This window comes from Amblyomma mixtum, chromosome 3 (genome assembly GCF_055824585.1).
Source record: "Amblyomma mixtum isolate Tamu chromosome 3, ASM5582458v1, whole genome shotgun sequence".
In the NCBI taxonomy this organism is placed as follows: Eukaryota; Metazoa; Arthropoda; class Arachnida; order Ixodida; family Ixodidae; genus Amblyomma; species Amblyomma mixtum.
This window is the reverse complement of record NC_143014.1, coordinates 199,504,199-199,525,254: the sequence shown is the minus strand read 5'-3', so window position 1 is coordinate 199,525,254 and position 21,056 is coordinate 199,504,199. Positions and strand designations below refer to the sequence as shown.

The following is a 21,056-nucleotide window of genomic DNA, read 5'->3' as shown; positions in this document are numbered from 1 at the left end:
CTTGTTATTGCTGAAACGTGAGTTTGTCACACGCGGATGCTTGTGTTCGCATTATATTCAGCATAAAAGCTCAAACTTTAGAAGCTGTCTGGAGCAAGGGAACGGTAAAGCGCTGTGAGTTATTTTCTAGGAATTAGTGTTTTCCTCCAGTCATTTGCGTATCTGTAAGAAAATGCTTTTGGTTCCCCGGCCTTTATAAACGAATTATTTTGCACCGCCCTCGGTCCTTCTCCCCTTTTTGTTATAACTCCATTCTCTTCGATCTGGTACTTGCACTGATTCTTCTGGCCCTTGCCAGCAAGGCTAAATTTGTAAAATTTTTGAAAAGGGGTTTTGTATTATTGGTTTCAGTTTCGATTTCATTTCAGTGAATTCTTTTCAGTGGATTTGTGCTTACAAAGGGCATCATTTTTAAACCTTGTGATTTCAAGGTCACTGTGACTGCTGAATTTGTCGCCAGGAGTATTTTTCATTCACTCCGGAGAAAACAAGGTGATCGCGAGAGCGCAGGCGCCACTCGCTGCGTCCCGTTCCTGGCGTACAAAGCAGCAGCGGCAGCAGCAGGGGTGCGGGCAACTGACCCAGTGACGGCAAGAGCAGCAGAGGCCTGAGAGGCACTTCCTGTGAGCCAGCACACTCAAGTACGTGCAAGACAGCGAGAGCCATGCCCATGCGCACCGCCGAACCGATTGGATTCTGCAGCGTCGCGCTAGGCGACGAGGTGCTGAACGCTGCAAACAGTGGACCCACGACCGCTTCTGCGGACTCCGACTTCGAGGCCTTCTGTGGTGGTCCGGGCATAACGATGTCGCAGAGGTATCCCCTGCCCCCTCGTCACAGCCTCCGTGAGCTAATTCGTCTTCGATGGAAGTCTTGGCGGTCTGTGGCCCGGAACACAATCCAGGGTGACGTCCCCGTCACCGCCGGAGCGTCTTCATCCGCGGCGCGTGACCAGCGAGGGCTTCGAACGGGAGAAGAGGTATGGAGCAGGCCGTGGCTTCTGTCGATAAGTCTAGGTTGAGCAATTGCTGCTTGTGTAGGCTACGTTGTCTGGGCTCATACGGACAGAGGCCGGCTTAAGACGCATTACGAGCGCACTGGAAGTAACAAGCGAGCTATGGGCGTTACTAGGATCGAGAAAACTTCGCTTTATGCACTGCCGATGCCGCACGCATGTAATGCAAGCAAGCCTACATTTCAATTTCTACACGGCCACGGACCATATCTTCAAGCGTCATGGCTTTCCCTGAGCCGCCTGAACGCCGGAACCGCCCCTGTACATCCTGCGCATGCGTGGAATTGTGCTAAAAAGGCAGCTCGGAGCGGCGCGCCCTTCAGTGGGCTCGGCAGCACGCCAGTGATGGCCCGTGCTAACGTTCTACGCTTCTTGGTGCAGGTAATGAAACCTTATTGCCTTTACACTAAGCCAAGTAGCTACCGTGCACTCTTGGTGCTGCCGAGCCCACGGCGTTTCCGGTCCATTATGTATGGCTGTGCGCATATGTTGTTAAAACTTCTTATGGTAGCTGGTGATATAGAATCTAACCCCGGCCCTAACAAAGAGGTTCTTGATGCTTTGAAAGAAATTCAAGCTGGGCAGACAGCAATGCTAAAGAAGCTAAAGTCGATTGAAATGGAACTAGTTGATCATGATAAAACATTTTGCGAGATTAAGGCGCGACTAGATAAAATTGAGACAGCATGTGTTGGTACTGATGACATGCAGACTGAATTGAAATGACTGCATGGAATCAGCACTGAGAACACGGCGCAGATAAATGCTCTGTCTGCCCGGGTAAATGATGCAGAAAATCGGTCCAGACGAAACAACCTTGTTTTCTATAGCCTTGAAGATAAAGATAAAGAAACATGGTCAGATTCTGAGAATATAATCATTGCACATATTAATCAGTATTTAGACATCCAGTTAGAGCCACGCGACATTGAGCGTGCACGTCGCATTGGGACTTTCCAAACTGGTAGGTGCAGGCCTATAATTGTGAGATTTGCTCACTTTAAAGACAAAGAGCAAGTCCTGTCTTCCGCTCGGAAATTCAAAGACACAGGATATGCGGTTGCTCAAGATCTCGCTCCCAGCGCGCGCCTTGCCCAGAAACGCCTCATCGAATTTGGAAAGGCTCGAACGCCAAAGTGCTGAAAAATACTAAACATACGTGTAGCCTGTTCTTATCGCTCAGATTCCAGGAATCCCTGAACACCGGTTCGATTCCACGTGACTGGCAGGTGGGCAAGGTCATCCCAGTCTTCAAGAAAGGAAGCAGATCATCGCCGAGTAACTACCGCCCGATTTCCATAACAAGCGTTTCTTGCAAAATAATGGAGCATGTTTTATACTCTCATATTGCTAACTTCCTATCGTCCGTTCATTTTTTTCACTCAAGCCAGCATGGTTTTCGCAAGAATCATTCCTGTGACACCCAACTGGCACTCTTCCTGCACGACTTACATTTAAACCTTGATCGTAATATCCCGACTGATGCAGTGTTTTTAGACTTCGAAAAAGCGTTCGATAAGGTCCCCCATGGTCGTCTCTTAATAAAGTTATCGCGCCTTAATATTCATCCATGTGTTCTGAACTGGATTCGAGGGTTTTTATCTAACCGTCAGCAGTTCGTATATGCCAATTCACACTCTTCATCCTTAACACCTGTGCTCTCAGGGGTACCGCAAGGAACGGTACTCGGGCCCCTTCTTTTCTTGATATATATTAATGACCTACCGTGTAACATTTCTTCTCATATCCGACTCTTTGCCGATGACTGTGTCGTTTACCGAGGAATTACTAACTCCACCGACCATTTCGCATTACAGAGAGAGAGACTCTTTAATGAAATGCAGAGAATTTAGCCGGCGTTTAAAAATCGCTGGCATGCTACTCTGCGTAGGAAGGGGAATTTGGGAGAAAAAGACAGAAGGAGAGCCGCGTGGAAGAGGTAAAAGAAAAAAAAACGAAGATAAAATGCGGCCATGAAATGGGTACTAAGGATGCAATGGCGAGTATTGATGTAACCTATGGAATGATGGAGCGCATAGTCCGACAAATGGGCTGACGAAGTTCACTGCATGAAGAATGCATGAAGGTAACGTGCAAGTGAATTTAGAGCTTATCTAGATGTCCAATGTCTTTTAAATATGTAAAAAGAAATTTCATTGCAAGTCTCTGTTGCCTGAAGCAGGCTAAGGGACCTAAAACTTTGTCCATTGTTAGGGGCACTGGGCATAGCTTCTGCATGCAATGTTCATAGTACGCACGCTCGTTAGCATACGCAGGGCACACAAGTAGGATATGTTCTACAGTTTCTATCGAGGCACAATTGTCACAATGCGGACTGTTCGTTTGTCCAAAACGGTATCGCAAGCGGTTTGTATATGCAGAATTCAGACGAAGTCGGTGATAAAGTGTTTCCAGTTGTCGAGGAATTCTGGGTGAGAGTCTTGATCTAAGATGTGGGTCGATTGAGTGAAGAAATTAGTACTGATGTGTCGGCAAACTCCAAAGCCGATACGTTTCTTCGTAAGCAAAACTTTTAGCCATTTGGGACGCATCCGATTTCGTGAAAAAAGTTCGAATGTATCTCCGATGTTGATGGCCCTTACGGGCCGCTTCATCTGCTTTTTCATTAGCCAGAATGCCACAGTGAGCAGGTACCCACTGAAATGTTATGCAGTGGCCTGCGGCAATAGCTAAATGATGTATATACCCGATGTCGAGGGAAACTGGCTGGTGATTCGTTTTCTTCAGCAGGTTGGCCAGGATCTGCAGAGTTGCTTTTGAATCGGTGAAGATAACCCAACGGCCGGCGGTTCGGCGCAGGATGTAAGAAACAGCTTCCTTAATGCCGTGAAGCTCAGCTGTCGTAGGGGATGTCCTCCGCTGCAGCCGGTAAGAAAGGGCATGGTCTGTTGAGGGCACATAAAGGCCACAAGAAGAGGTTTCTTTAGTAGTTGAATCATCGGTGAAGATATGGATGTGCTGCGTATATTCCTCCGTTAAGTAGGCGAGAGTAGTTTGCAGAAGCGCTGCCTGTGGCATGCGGCTCTTTGCATTCACACCTGGAACAGACTTCTTCACCTTTAGAGGAGAGAGTGTCCATGGAGGAAAGGCCAGAGGTAGTAGCTTCTGTGGCTGATTAATAGTAGGAAGGGGCAGGAGCTGTACTGCCTGGCCAAAGCTAGAGTTGCTGTGAGTTAGATGGACGCGGTGTAGGAAGTGCTTCTTCCCTTGCAGGACATGGCGGAGATGGGTACGCATAATTTCCTGGGCGGCAATCACCTCTAGTGGGAGACATCCTGCCTCCGCTACTGTTCCTGACGCAGAGGAACCTTTTGGGAGGCCAAGACATATTCGCAGGCAGTTGTTCCGTGCGGCATTGAGAGTCTTATTGCTTGATGTAGATAATCTTTGAAGCGCTGGTAGACAGTAGCGCAAGGTTTCTTCAACGTAGGCTTTTTCAAGCAGAAGCATTGATCGGCAGTTGCTACCCCACCTTGTTCCCGCCATGAACCTGAACACTTGCGATGCTGCAGTAATCTTCTGGCGGAGTTTTTTGATCTGAGGTGACCATGACAGATTGTAGTCGATTACAACACCCAGGAATCGCTGAGATCGTACATATGGCAGCGATCGTCCACCTAGGAGCAGCGGATATCGGGTCATCGTTTTTCTTGTAAACGCCATTGCAACACTCTTTTCTGGCGATAGACGAAGACCTCTGGAAGCCAGGTACATCGAAACGTGCAATAGCGCTCTCTGAAGACGTTGCTAGGTAATATAGCGCGAACGTGATGCGGTCTAGATGCAGATATCATCAGCATAAATTGTTATGCGGACCCCACGCGGAAGGTTTCTTGTTATGTGAATAAGGACAATATTGAACAAGAGAGGGCTGAGCACCGCTCCCTGTGGTACGCCCCTCTCCACTGCGTGAAAGCGTGTTGGACCGTCTGGAGTGGTCATAAAAATTTGCCGTTCTTTTAAATAATGCCCAATCCACTTGTATAGCCTTCCTCCAAGGCCAAGACTGCCAAAGGCTGCGAGAATTGCATGGTGAAAGACAGAGTCAAAGGCGGCCTTGATGTCTAGGAAAACGGCTGTCGGATGTACCCAGCATGAAGGTACTCCTCAAGTGATGAGACGAGGGCGATGATATTGTCAGTCGCCGACCTGTTTTGACGGAACCCGTTCATTTCTTGGGGGAACTCATTTCGGCTTTCTAGGAACCAAATTATGCGCTTGGAGATCATGCGCTCCATGAGCTTACCTACGCAGCTCAGTAGGGCAATGGGCCGGAATGATGCGTAGCTTGTTGGCTGCTTACAGGGCTTCAAAACGGGCACAATTTTTGCCAGCTTCCATTCCGTGGGGACCTCACCAGCCATCCAGGAAGAATTGTAATACTCCAGGAGTCGAAGACGGGAGGTGTGGGGTAGCTTAGCAATAGCGTCATAGGTCACATCATCATGTCCCGGAGACGTGTGTCTGTTTGTCTCCGCGATAGCTGTGGATAGTTCTTCCATTGTGAAAGGCAGGTCTAACGCTGGCACTGCCGCCTTTGGGATGCCTGTTTGACCATCTGCGGAGAGTGTCGAATGCCCTGACCCTGTCGACAGTAGCCTGCAGTATTCTTCTGAGACTTCTTTTATAGATTTTTGTTCGTGAAGGGAGAGTGCAGCGAAGGGGTGGAGTTGTTGAAGTGTCGTGCGCATACCTCTAACTATCCGCCAAATGTTGGTTACTGGTTGGCGCACATCCAGCGTAGAACAAAAGTCACGCCACTTTTGCCGACTCAGTTTATCCATGTAGCGTCGAATGTGACGTTGTGCCCGTCGGCATGCACGTAGGTCATCGAGGCTTTTTGTGCGCAGAGCTTTCCTTTCAGCTCGCCTGCGTATAGCGCAAAGCCTTTGGAATGTGTCATCATTTGAAGGTAGGTTATCATTTTTAGCTGTAGTTTGTGTACTCGCTCTCAGGCAATACGCCATTGTCGATGCTAATTCCTCATTTCGAGTTGCCGCAGTAACTCCTTTGCTTACAGCGTCCTTGTATGCGTCCCAGTCTGTAGATTTTATAAGGAATTTCTTTGGGTTCCTCAGCGCATGGAAAGCCGATATGAGGATTGGGTAATGGTCGCTTCCGCGTGTCTCCAAATCAGTGCACCAGCCAAAGTTGTGGGCGAATGAACTTGTGACAAATGTCACGTCGATGCTGCTGGTAGTCGTCGGGCCTCGGAGGTAGGTGATGCTGCCGTCATTTAATGGCTGAACTGAATGCTTGGAGAGAAGTTTTGCAAGCTTGGCACATCGGGCACATGTATGTGAGCTGCCCCAAATTTCATTATGAGCATTGAAGTCTCCGCAAATAATATGCGGAGAGGGCGTCTTTGATATCAAATTTTCAAGTCTCAAAGCATCAAATGGCGTGCCTGGCTCAAGATATACTCCAATCAGAGTGTACTGTTGTCCGGCAATAACTGTGACAGCGCACACGTATTCATTGTCGCTGTGAGGCGGGACATCAACCGGCGAGGCCGGGATATCCTTGCGAAAGCCTATAAGCAATCTGCTGACGTTATCTGGTCGTTGTGAATGATGGAAATAGTATCCTTGGATTCGGAAAGTTTCCTCGACGCGTGATTCACAGATGACTATGAAGGCGAAGCGGTACGCTCGCACGAGCTGTCGGAAATCTGAGAGTTTAGAGCGTAGCCCGCGAGCGTTCCACTGGAAAATGGTGCATGTACGAAAGATGTTGTTGATTGTCAGCTGCGTTGAAGTTCTCGCTGTGGAAGCCATGATTACTGAAGTTTGGTATTACGCCCCTGCGGAGCGTAGGAGACCGACACCAACGGCTCCATTGCAAGGACAGCTTCTACTTCTGGGAGTCCTCCTGACGAGGGGTTTGCACGGATAAGAGCTTTGATGGCTGCAAACAGCATCGGAATCAGTAGGCATGTGACATCTTGTTCAGAGCTTCCGGTTTGCTGCCTGCCGCTGATCTTCCTGTCATGTTGTGGCGCCTTAGGCTCAGAGCGAGCGCCGCTGTTTGTCGGGTCTTGTGCAGTGCGTTGCAGTAGCTTTGATGAAGGAGAAGAACCAACAGACTTCCCACGCTTCTTTTTTACCGCATTCTGCGTAGGTCTTGTCAGCTGCTCTGCCACGCTGTGTTGACTGCTTCTCGGAAAGAGCTGCCGTAGGCGTGAAAACCACGTCGGGGTTAGGTGGTGGTTCATGGCGCTTAGGGGGTTTCCCTTGTGTTTGCTCTGCCGTGCGAGCAACTGTGGCTGCTTTCTTTTTATAACACCCTCCATAGGAAGCAGGGTGTGGGCCACCGCAGTTAGCGCATTTAGGTTGCGCTCTCGAAGTGCATTCTTTGTGCGAGTGGGGGCCAGCACAGACTTTGCAGCGCACGGGGCCGTTACAGTGTCTTGATATGTGGCCATGCCTCTGACATTTATAGCATTGAGTTGCTGCTCCGACGTATTCAGTTACAGGGTAACTACAGAACCCAAGCGTTACTCGTTTTGGTAGCGGCGCATCTTTTGCGAATTCCAATATAACTGCGCGACGGCGTACCTCTTTGATCTTTCCACCATCCTCAGGAGTGTAGGCTGTTAGCCTCCTCGCTGACAGGACACCTTGGTCGCGAAGATATTCGTGCAGGTCTTCGTCTGTGTAGGTTACAGGTACATCTTGTATTTTGCCATAGCTTGCCATGTAAGAGTATGGGACTCGGGCCTCTACAGCCACTCCAGCCAGCTTAGTTACCGTGAGCAGACGGTTGGCGGCGGGCAGCGTCGATACTGTAACCATCAGGCTCCCATCCTTGTGAATGCGATGGCTTAGGACTTTTTCTTGAGCCGATGCTACAACCGCCGAAGCCACAATGTTGGGGTTGGCTTTCCATAGGCTTCCTCCTTCCTCGGTGGGCCTGAAGACGACAGGAACGCCGGTAGCTCTCTTTTTCTTGTACGATACAACTGTGAATGATGCTTGATCCATGTCCTCTGGATGGTCGGTCAGAGGCTCGTTGCTGGCTTGGTCGTCGCGCAGTCTCTTGTTTGCCGGGCCCTGGTCTGTAGCCGCAACTACAGGGGCCGCTGGACCCGCCGCTGCCGTTGCTGCCATCAGCGCAGCATGGAGTTCAGCTGGTGGTGATGTTCCGTGTCGGCGTTGATACGGCGCACAGCGCCGAGGAGGTCGCTTGACGTGCTTTTGCCGGCGGCCAGGGACCCCCAGGTCGTCGCACGTCGAGGACACACTCCAAAAAAACTGGAAAACCTTTGAAGTGAGAAAATAAAGCCGAAAATTACGGACCGGTGTCAGACAGCCGGCCCACTAATCATCGTCTTCTTCTTCCTACCTTCGCATTACAAACTGACCTTATTCGCATAGAGGACTGGTGTAAAACATGGCTCATGTCATTAAATATTTCTAAAACCGTGTTAATGTCCATTCACCGTCGTCGTAATTACGTAGCGCCTAATTATAATATTAACAACATGCAGATTGGAACATCCGAATCATTCAAATATCTTGGTGTGCATATCTCGCGTGACCTAACTTGGACCTGTCATATTAATCATATAATAAATTCTGCTAATTGTGCTCTATGTTATTTACGCCGTAACCTTTCACTCGCTCCTCCCCCTATTAAACAGCTTGCTTTTCAAACCTTTGTGCGTCCCAAGCTTGAGTATGCTAACGCTATTTTTGATCCGCACCACAATAATCTTACTAACGCCCTCGAATTGGTTCAGAACCGCGCAACACGATTCATTCTATCTAATTATTCCTACCACTCAAGCATCTCAGCACTAAAAGCTCGAATCAACTTGCCCCCCCTAGCCTCGCGCCGTAAGATAGCACGTCTTAACCTTTTTCATAAATTTTTCCATTCTTTGCCTCTTGATAACCCCTACATAAAAAGAGCCCACCGCATCGCCCGTTTCAGCCACAGTAACACAGTGTATCCCCTACAAGCCCATACTGGGACATTTCAGCAGTCATTTTTTCAGCGTACTGCGCGAGACTGGAATGACCTGCCCACCGAAGTTGCCATTATCATCAACCCACTCGAATTCAAGCGGACCATCGCCAACCTTTCATCTTAACATTTTTTACCATTGTTTGCCAGATACCGTCCACTCCCTCATGTAATGTCTCAACCGAGACCTTTGAGGAAATAAATAAAAAATAAATAAATAAATACCCGCAACGAACTCCCCCTCACACGGCCTGCCGTAGTATGCAAAATGCATTCACGTCGTCGAAAGAATACACGATCTACGATGGTTTTCATGCTATATGCCATAAAAAAAATGAAAACATTTCACCAGAGGCTTCGCGTACTGTATACGTATGCCGTTTCTCAATGCTATGGAGCCCAAGAAGTTTAGTTTTGAGCCGTGCTGTGTGGCTTGTTATGCATCGCCAGCGTTCTGAATATTTTGAAGGTGAGGTAAATTCGTCTACTTATTTCTCTAAACCCACGGTTGCTAAAAGAACCCCACTAGATGGCTTTGAAGGAAACCCCTTCAGGGATCTACTTTTGACAAAGGGTGTGCATCTGGAGTGCTCGCGGTACTACTGGATGTATTCCACGTACTGCGCTGAGTTTTTATTTTTTGTAGTATTCGCAATCAGCTTCGGGAGCGGTCAAGCCGAAATGTAGCACATCTCTAGTGCTACCGGTCGTGTATTCGTAGGCCGGTGTAGGAATAGGTGGCAGCACCACGCGGGTGGCAGCCGTTTCAGCCTAATGGTTACCAGCACGCACAGATGGCAACGTTCGCATCGATGTCGTGCGGTAGTAGGAGTTAAGTTGTTGTGGATCAGCAACGTTTCTTTGTCGCCATTTGGAGGGCGATTTCTTATAGTAACCTTATCGATCTTTTTTTTTTATTTAAAATCGGCCCGGATTGTGCATTACACATTTAGGCAAAATGCTCAAACGCCCCTTACGCTGCTAAAGAAGCTTCGAGGTGCGATCTTTCTGTAGTCTCTCGTTTTCAGTTCGTGCGTACATTTTTTTTCTAGGCTCAGAATTTCCCCTTGCGATACTATTTAACGGACTCCCTCAATTGGGTGCGTTATCCATTATAGGGCAGCTCTTGAAGTGCTTATATGAGTTTGTATCGTTATAATTAATATACCGTTTGTGACCTCATGGCTGTTGTTGAGATCGACGTTAGCGGGTCTCGTTTGGAACCAGCTAGCACACCTGTTTCTACTGTAAGGCTCCGAGCAACTTGAGAGTGATTGCTTTCGGGCCTGCCGCCATGGACCGCACGCACGGAGAGGACCCAGGTGACAGCTGATTCCAATTACGGAGTTTGCCCGGTTGGAGTGCAGGACCAAGACGAAGGGGCTGAAGTTTAAGCAAAACCAGACCCCCTTTCCGAAGTGTCTGCACGTGTCGAACGCCGCCGCCGCCGCGGGGAGACGGACGTTATCTTCCCCAGTTAGTGTGACCGTGCCGGGGAACAAAGGGCCTCGTTTCCTGTGGCTCTTTGGCGTGGCAAGCACCGCGACGAGCTGGCGGGCATCATTCGAACATCTCCAAGGACGAGGGACCACTTTCTGGCCTTTTCGTGACCTCGCGTTCCGGCCTCGAGCGGCGGGTGTCATTTGATGAACAACAGATGTCGGTGACCCGCGGGAACCTTCGGCTGGCCGAAAACCACCTACCACAGTCGACTCTACCTCGACGGCAACCTTCTTTCCCTCAGACTCAACATGTGACGGGGGCGTGACCCTAAGTGCGCTGTTGTGTTTGTGCTCACAAGTGAAAGCTCTAGGCCCCTCCCACTCCGGCGTGGGCGTCCTACACCTAGGGACTTTAGGGAACAAGAACAGTATAAAACTCGACAACTAATGCGGCAGAGTAGTCTCGCTTCAGTCTCACTTCTAATCACCATGATGTAAAAATGTAAATAAACCCACTTGTAATCTTCCTCCCATCACCCAACCTCTTCGTTCAGCGGCACTCCTGTCCTGGTGGTGGTGGGAGCGGGCGTCGGCTTGACCTCGGTTCCGTCAAGCGAGCAGCAGCAGCGGCAGCAGCTAGCAACGACTCCGAACCCCCCTCATTCCAACACTGTACAGACCGCAGTTGACGAATCGACGACCGGCACGCCTGTTCGGTAGTGCAGCATTTCTTCGCACGTGCCAGGGCTCTGAAGACTATTATTGCGTGAGCATTAGACGAGTCTGTGCAAGCGGAAATGGCGACCGCCGTCCCTCAGCAGCCTGGGGAAAGCAGGTTGCCCTCAACCGGGTGGGCAGGATGCCACCTCGGATATAACGAACTTTAGCGTGTCAACTTCGAATATAACGAACGTTTGGCTGCTAGCGCATACAAACTATCCACCGAGGATCGCCTACGAGTTTTTATTTCTAGCTCCTCCGCTGTGCTTTGAACGGTTCACCGCGAATAAAATACGGGTCACTTCGCCCATGTAGGGATTACAAGACGGTCCGAGCTGGAGATTTCCGAACAAGGAAAGCATGCTCGGTGACGCCCGGCAACGGATGTCGTTTTAAGCCTTTGTTTTGTAGGGAACCATGTCGACGAAATTGCGGGAGGCGAAGTGACCGTATCATCGGCAGAGTGCAGTCGTGTAGGCTTTATATTCGAAACGAAGTTGCCGGCTATAGGGACGCTATCGAAACGCCTCGGAGTGCGGAAATCTTGCGCTGTCCACATAAGAATTCAGTTTTTCTTGAATGAGCACTTTACTGTCCAGGACAGAGATCGCTTATTCCTGGACTACTTTCCGAAATTCACCAGCTTTTTCAGAACACGGAAGAGAGGATCCCAAATGCGTACATCCTTTTTGACTCCCGCTGAGTCCGCCTTTAGATAAACGCTAGGGGAGGAATTAAGAGGAGGGGGCTGGGAGGGGTGACCACTCCCCTTCCCCTTTTCCAAACGGGAAATTCTCTATATGGTAAAATCGCACTATGCCCCATTTTCTGTGGACAAATGTTCAAAAAATGCTTTGTGGAAATAGGATTACAACCTGCACATTTTCCTCTTCGCCCCTTTATCGTATTTCAAATTTTGCACAATCGGTCTAAATAAGGTAACTATAGTCAGATACAACTTAAGTCTGCAGTGAAGCTCCACCCACATTCAGGAACGACGCACAGAATTCCTTCTCGACAAAACAAGCAGTCCGTTGTCAAAATTTTTCTTGTTGCCTAGATGAGAAGCTAATCACAAGTGAATAATTATCAAGCTCTAGAATTCTGATACCTGACTTGTCTAATAAAGTCAAACAAATAAAACCTGATTTCCTTTGCTGTGGAAATGCAGGGCGACCCGAACCGTGGCCCAGTGTCAACAACTGCTTTTTTTTAAAGTTGTATCATACTGTGCGGGGGGGGGGGGGGGGGGGGGGGGGTAGGAAATAGTACTTTTCAAAACCAAATCGAATAAGAATAGTATTGCTAAAAACTGAACAGGATATGACTAGAATTGTGATAGAACCTAATCGAATACGATTCGAATATTATTACAAATATTCCCTACTTGTACGAATCATCGTACAAAGAGAATAATCGTACGAAGCATCAAAGTGCTAACGGCAGCTGCGGTACGTCTCTATAACTTGTGGAGTAGCCATAGCTGCCCAAAGATGCAAAACTGATCTCCACTGAGGGGTAGACTGCACGAAGTCAGTACTATAACTGACCACCATGTTAAACATGTAGGAAAATTACCTTTTGCTACTGATAACAGCGCCACAACTCAGTAGATGAGAGGAGCTAGAGCAACGTTCGAGCCATGACCTTCGAGATAGGGCGTGATAACAGGGTTTGCTAAATCTGCCTGAGCCCTGCTGCGTCACCTAATCTAGGAGGCCATTGATGAGCATTATGGTTGGTTGGTTAATGGGGTTTAACGTCCCAAAGCGACTAAGGCTATGAGAGACGCCGTAGTGGAGGGCTCCGGAAATTTCGACCACCTGGGGTTCTTTAACGTGTACTGACATCGCACAGTACACGGGCCTCTAGAATTTCTCCTCCAAAGAAATTCAACCGCCGCGGCCGGGATCGAACCCACGTCTTTCGGGTCAGCAGCCGAGCACCATAACCGCTGAGCCACCGCGGCGGCTGATGAGCATTATGAAACCGCGAATCAAATGGACCATGTCGTGACGCTCAACTATGCCTCCTGTCGAGAAAGATGGCGGTAGAGCGCTGTGAGGCGTAGGAGTGGATCCTTCGCTTGAAACAGTCGACGAAAACTGCAGTTTGCCTTATTTCTCCTTCATTCCAATTATTTCGAAAGTATTTGAAAAATTCCGAATTTCTTCGGCTGTTTTAAATAATCTTCAACATGCGCTATTTGAAGGAAAAAGGATACGGTCACTGACCAAGTCAAGAAATTTTAGACATTTCGGAACCTCGTACGGGTTCCTTGATCACTGAGCGGGACAGGAAGCGCCGCGACTTATATACGCAACACGTGACGTAACGAGCGTGCGTAGATTGGTGGCATATTTCCTTGCATCCGGTTCACGGTAGCTGGTGTCGACTGGATGATTAGAGATTCCAGCAGCCGCCGAGGTGACACGTTCCTTTCCTTCGCGACGACAATGGCGTGGTGCCAGTCAATCGCGTGACCATGTTCTTGCACATACTGTGCAATTGCGTTAGTCGCGTGATTATTATTTCTTACGTCAGTGACCGTATTCTTTCGTCAGTGACTTGGTCAGTGACCGTATTCTTTTTTCTTTAACTCACTGCCTGACCAGACGTATTTTCGTCGAACTATTGATTATGCGCTATTTGATTTATTCGGTGAATCAAATGAGAGGATATTATATTAGTTCTAAGCTCTGTTGAGACAGGGCAGAACATAATTTGAGGCGTTTTAAATAAATCAGATAAAATGCCTCGCCCGCACTGCTACTCTACCGCGGGTTCTTTGATGAGCCAGTAAAAATTTACGCTTTTTGTTTTCCTCGCGCGCAGGATCCCGGCACTCTTCAAGTGTTTGCTCGCCAAGCAAACTGCATTCCAAGCCTCTGGATTAAGGTGGTGCTACTCGCAGCGACACTTGTCTTCGTCGTCCCTGCATTCATCTATCTGATAGTTACGCAGAGGACTCACGTCCAGCAGGGCGATTTTTTCCGTGCCAATACCCCTAGGCTGCAGACCGACCACATGGATCTGCCCCTTTTCCCTGGCTGCGACAATACGGCGTGCCTGAGGTACAGGGCTGGCATTGAATCTTCCCTCAACTGGTCTAGAGACCATGTGAAAATTTCTACAAATTTGTCTGTGACGGCTGGATGCAGCACCACCATATGGTCTCCATTGTTGATCTCGCCGAAGATGATATGTACACCCATGCTTTTAATTCCGTTAGCTGGGCTCCCCGGTTCGTCAGAAGCACGGTGCGAGAATACTGAGGTGTTGACACTGCGCCCGCTCGAGCGTCCCGATTATGTTCGGCCGCGGCGGGGCGGGCCTTGCAGTTCGGTTGCAAGCCGACAGATGGCGCCGATGTCAGCGGGACCAGTTGAGCTAGAGAGGCTAGAAGGTTTTCCTAGTGTCGTGAACGGCCGCCGTTTCAAGGGGCCCCTGTGAAACCGGTTTGGATGCACAGAGTAGGTGGCGCTGCAGCTGCCAGGCGTGCGGCTTTTGGCGCGCTATGCAAGCCGCGGCGTTCGCCCAGCCATTTGGCAAGTGCGCGCGGGCGATTTGTGACATTGAAGGTGATGCCACACATCACGCAATCGCATGTGCATCCAAACGCATTCGAAAAAATGCGAGTAAACCTTGCATTTCAGTTGTTCAGTCAGGAGGTACTAAAGGGTATTTTCTTTTACCGGGACCATTTGCAAAGGGACAACGTCAGAAACATCGAACCGACAGAACGGTTTGTAAAACTAATGGAAAGACTAATTTTTATAATGTCATCTAGAATCCTATCAAAAGGCCTTCGTGCTGATTCAAGAAGTGCACAGTTTTTGAATGAGTTCATTGTTTTTCTCAAGGAATGGGAGGAACATGCTGCACAGTATGGTGGCGGCTTTTTAAGTGCAGGAACTGCCCTTGGGCTGCGTGTAACGCTGCAAAGCACACTGTCGCTTGTAAAATACCTGACCACGTCGCTGCAATGCAAGTACTTGTTGACTGCAAACCTAAGCCAAGACAGGATGGAGAATGTATTTGGGATTGTGCGCCAGTGCTTCGGTTGCAATGATCATCCAACTGTGGGACAGTTTTTGATAATTATCAACAACCTTTCTTTCTACAGCCTCGCAAAGCCTCCAAAAGGAGCAAGCGTACCTGCAGAAGTCGTGACTGCCCTCTTGCAACCATCTGATGTTCCCAAAGAAAAAAAATGAACGAATAACTGAACTTGTCGATAATTTACTGGATGGCGGAAACTTGGCTTCTGCTGCAGAGCTGCTCGAGGAGCACAGCAGCCTGACCGATCATCAGGGCTGTGTAAACAAAAAAAATGACAGCAGACTAATTTTTTATGTAGCTGGGTATGTTGTAAGAAAATCCTTAAAAGATTTCCTGCCCCGAATGTGCAACTACCCCCCACCCTCTCCGTCTTCGTTCTCGGGCGGCCGCAGCGAAGCCGCGCCGAAGGACGGGACAGGCGCACGGCCGGCACGGATCCGGCGGGCCCGCTCCGAGCCGCTAGTTGCGTCGCTTTTAGTTTCAGCACTTCGCCTTTGCAAGCCGAATCAAACAACAATGCCTCACTTACTCGAAATTTTGACCATGGAGGCTTAGTTTATCCATCAAGGCCAATTGAACAGCTCCTACCTAAGCTTCAGGACGCATTTACGGTGTTTTTCAGCCGCAATGAGCTACACGCAGATAGCATGGTCAGCTTTCTGCATTTTCTTCAGGGACGTGAGCTTCAAGGTGTGGGCTGCGCGGAGCATGAACGTCGAATTACGACAGAAGTGGTCAAGTTTTACGCCTTGACAAGGATGCATTTCCTTGTAAAGTCGGTAAACAAAGAGCGCGGCGCGCAGCGAGAAAAGAAAAAGTTGCTGAAAATGAGGCGCTGTCAGTAGCCTCGCACAGGGCACTTCGCATAAAAAAAGGCATTAGTACAGTGTTGTCATGGAACCTTGTGTAATAAAGACGTTCCACCCTGCAATTTGTGCCGCTTCCTTTTCTCATTTCGGTATCATGTACAAAATGCGTTTTTACGCTTCTTTACGGCGCAGTAGGTGAGGCCCGACGTGACGTACGCTTGCATTTGCTCCTGCCGCGGCACACTGTCGGTGTTACAGCTAGTCCGTGTCGAATCTAAATGAGAAGAGAACCTATGCCAGTGTTTGCACCGTCTTTAACACTTTAACGCCTTGTCAAAGCAGTGATAGCAACCCACACACGATCAACCGACTGAACCAGCGAGCACTACCCATAGGGGCTTCTTGCGCCCGCCCGCACGCCAGCGGGCGGCAGCGCCATCTGCCTTGAGCATAGCAAGTTATTTCAGCTGCGCCCGCCCGGTCGCGACACTAGGAAAACCTTCTAGCCTCTGTAGTTGAGCGGTGCTGGCGCCTTCAGGTTCCGCTGCTCTAGCTCGATTCTCGCTATGGTGGCGTGAACTGAATTCAAAACTGTAAGGAAATTCCTTGCTTGAAATTAAAATCAGTAGTGTGCCAGTCTGAAAACTATGTTTGTATGAAATTATCGTGTGTAAAGCAGTTAAAGATATGGACTCGGTCGAACAGCACTCTAAGCCCATTCACATTTCGCTTCCTCGCTCGGTTCCTGTTTCATTCGATCTACTCATAGCTCTAAGCACAATGTAAGTGGGGGTCCTGGTACCATTTTCCGCTCACAATGGTAGAAAATTGCCGCACCGTAAATTTTCTTGCTCCACTCTTATCGGCCGCCGCGGTGGCTCAGTGGTTAGGTGGTCGGCTGCTGACCGGAAAGACGCGGGTTCGATCCCGGCCGCGGCGGTCGAATTTCTATGGAGGCTAAATTCTAGAGGTTCGTGTACTGTGCGCTGTCAGTGCACGTTAGAACGGGCATAATTTTCATTAAGCTCCTTTCTACAGGAGGCTAAATGGCTCTTGAAGGACTCACGTGTGCAGGGGTCAGCGTTCAGACAAGTACGCTTTCGAAACTCACAATGAGGTGAAAAAATATGAGGAAATCACCATCTCAGATGTTTGGACTGTTCTGTACTCCCACATTTTAAAAACAATAAAAAAATTTCAGAACTTTATTAGACACCATATGCCCAGGGCAAACAAAAAATGCTGTAACTGGGTGAATGTTCAAGATATAATCAGTGTCACAGCGCGATAACAGCAGTTTTCGATGTAACCTAAACAGCAAATGTAGCAAAAAATGTGGCATGTTAAAACATATTAATGACAATTCCGGATAAAAGGAATTTTCTAGGTGGCTTCCGAAGTGGCTTTCTAGGTCTCTCCTGCCGCGTGAGATACTTGGGACAGTTCAGAAATAAGGTAGGAACTGCATTTCTGGAAAGCACGGGCCTCTTTTCCGCGTCAAGTAGCACTCTTCCATCGAACTCCGCGTAATATGCCCGGAATATCGCGTCCTCTGCAAAATGCTTGGCGCACACATGGTCAGTGGGCATTAAAGTCCGGTCTGCCCTAGGAATCGCACGGTGCCACTTCTCCGAACGAACATTGTCGGAAGGAGCTTTGAGTAATGGCATACGCTACGCAAAAGTCCGGTAGCCCGAACTGCAGTTGGGCACGAAGCACTTTCTTCCCATTGCGCAGCACTCGCAAGATGTGGGCTACTCTACCGACGATAGCAAAACATACGTTCTTGTTGCAAAATAAAAGAACGCGTTTAAAACAGCACAGAAGTGCAGCCGCACACTAATAAATGTGGCAGGAACACATGCGCAGAGCCGCGCCAGCCGGACCGAGCCGCCAAGCGTGGGCCCGCCTTTCGCAGCGCCCTCTAAGTTAGCGACCGGTTGCCATGGCAACATCCGCTCCCTCCCCCGAACATATTGTGGCCGCGAGCAGGCGGCGTGCTCGCACGCGGCGGGAGGAGAGTGTCAACACCTCAGTATATTATTCTTACACCGTGGTCAGAAGGCACGCCACCTCAACAAGGTCGGCACCGAACGCCCAAGAAAAGGTAGCCGCTTTGGTCAGGTCATGCATGAGGCATTCTAAAAGCGGTTTCGACGAACTGAAAACGTTCATGGCCGAACACCACCTGCCGTGGCCCACGATATTCATTAAAGACCTGCTGGATATTTTGTTTGACCTCTCCGGAAATTGGAACATCCACCTATGGTTCCAGGTGACCCTCAATCTTGCCCCTTATGAAGCCTGGACAGGAAACCCTTTACTGAAGATCGGAAGTAGCGCCATGTTTGGAGCCTGTATAGCGTTAATGCGGACATTCGCCGGTCAACGAAGAGGAATCGAGCCGTCACTCCGCTACCAAAAGTACGTCCAAAAAATACTGGCTCTTTTCGGTGCTTCCAAGTTGCAAGCGTCCGAATTGGCTTCTACAATCCAGGAAATGGATATGCTGACTCTAGAAGCGTTGGCACCTGCCATTGCCGACCCAGAACAGAAAATTCTGCGGCTGTCGATTATGAACTTGAGTGATGCCGTGACTCACGGTTTCTCCACCGACCGCTGGGCCCTCCTCACCGACGCGCACTTCCCTTGGGCTCGCCGCTATTCCGCCAACATCGAGGTACATGCAGAGAAGCCCAACCTGTTCAGTGCTGTTGGTTACCTTCTGGGGCTCAAATCCGACACGCGGGAAGCACTGACCCTCAGCCTGGGGCTTCGCGTAGCCACCGAGCTAGGCTGGATGGCGCACCGGGAAATCGCTGACGCCACACAGCAACTCTTTGGTCTTACTTGGTCATTGCACATCCGCCTCTGCCTAGTGGAGGTTGAAAGCAGAACAGGCATGGCCTGGTTCAGCCTTTTCCCCAAAGATCTAAGAGCCGACACTCTGATTCAAGATATCCGAGACGTTCTTCTCCTTGGTGTCGTGCTGCGGCGCAGCGGTGCTATGCTCCACATAAACGCCAGGAAGGAAACCTCTAAGTCGGACGTCGAAAACTATCTTGCCAGCGTACTGCCATATGCCATAGCCCACCCCCGAAATTACCTTTTTCAACAGCTGGGTGAAACTGATGAAAGTTCAGTGGAGGCTGCAACAGCATGACCTGAGAAACATCGTGAAGCCCAGGTCCGTGCTCAGCCACAAATGGAGCGTGCATGGTGCACTAACAGCCTCCGAAGAGTACTTTTTATTCCCTTTGTACCATCCGGACCTGCCGCCGGCAGTCAACTACGGCGGTGCAGTGAGGCTGCTTGCAGATGAAGTTCTTAGGGAACTCTTCTACGTGCCTCTTAAAGACCAACAGCGAGTGGCTCGTTACTACTTCGTCACTGAAGCCATCGAGACTGACGATGCCCTGCAGGAGTGGTCCCTGCATCACGTGGACACAGAAGCCCTTCTAGCCGCCTTAAAGGCTTGGCTTAATCCGACACACCTTTGACACTCAATCCGCGAAATCAAGCCTCATGAAAGACAAGCTTTTTTTCGTGGCCTCCTGCTATGCCCTCTGCTCAAGCGCAAACCACATGGACGAGTTCTACGGAGAAGCGGAGCAGCGTTGCAACGTCGTCGCCAGGGCACTTGTGGAGTTCAGGGGAGCCTTCCAGTGTTACGGTTATAAGGGTTAGCCGTTGACGCTGTCTTTTTTTTTTTCGCTGCGGGCAGCTTTTTGGTGTCTTTGCACGAATGGTCACGCCGATGTTGTTTTTTTTACTACTTGATATGTACTTGTAGAGCGTTAGGCCTGGAAACTTCTCTTCTGCAGTTTGGTGTACGAGCATAAATTGTCTTGTGGACATGTGCACTGCCCCGTCGACACATGTGTGTGTGAATGCTGCAGGTGAAGTGGTCAGCGGTCGTCGGGGGTATTCTGCCCACGGTACCTCCTCGCTCTCCAACGCGCTTTCCTTGTGAAGCCTGCAGCGGTTTGCCCGCGTCTAAAACGCAGCTTGGATTTTCACGTGTTTTAATAATCGAAAGTTTGCGCTCTTCTAGGCTTCGATTCCAATAAAGCTTTTCAAAAGGAGTTCTAACAGGAGCGTGTAGACTTACCGTAATCTGAGCGTAACTATTCACCTTTAACTAAAGTCATCCTCACCAGGTTTGCTCGGCAACATATTTATTATAGCACTTCCTCGCCATCCACCTGCCTGGTATACTAGTAAGGTTTTTTGACGGGCGCGTAGAACATGCGCGTACCCTCACTTCAATTCAGGTGACTGAACTGCGTGGCTGCCGACTGTGCAGCATGCATGATCCGCGTATTGGGGTTAACTCGTGAGTGCGCGGCTGCGGTCTTCGGAGCGCAAGTGGAGGGTCCGATTTGTCAGGAATTTGCCGCTGAATTCTTGAGCTGTATCCGACTGTATGCAGTCTCCCGACAGGCAGCGTAGCAGAATGCTACAGCCGCTATACTTACCATTTATATCTACCATTTGTAAACTGCTTTCTTGCCGAGGCTCATATAAGAGCGCTTTTTCGTAGGATATATAGAAATCGACAAAGTCAAATTCACCACTTTCTTCGCAGCAATTAAAGTTGGTAATATCTTGTGGTATAAGGGAAGTTTGGTGACTCAAAAGCGCAGCCTCATTTCTGCAGTGATACCCCACAGATAGGATCCTGGCTATACGTCATGCATGCATATGGCAGAAGTTTGAATGAAAGAACGCCGAAAAGAAGTCGCCTGTAGCTGTTTTAATAAATGTACAAATGGTTATAATGAGTTAAATTGTTCATTGCTACTAATATATTTTCGAGGTCTTGAAACGAGAACTCTTTATTAAAATCAGTTGACAAAAAAAATGTTCTGAACACAGGTTAGAACCTCGAATTCAAACCACAGCCACCATATTCCGACAACGATACAAATCGCTACTTTGAAAGCATCACAGATGGAAGCAATAGCTGACCTTCTGATCAGAGGCCATCTGCTTCTAGGCTTATAATTCTCTGTTATT

The 21,056-nt window shown here is 49.1% G+C and overlaps 1 pseudogene; it reads left to right on the top strand.

Annotated features, from left to right (window-relative positions):
• The first annotated feature begins 664 nt into the window (after nucleotides 1-664).
• LOC149353265 (endothelin-converting enzyme-like 1) lies at nucleotides 665-19,724 on the top strand (annotated as a pseudogene).
• Nucleotides 19,725-21,056: the final 1,332 nt, after the last annotated feature.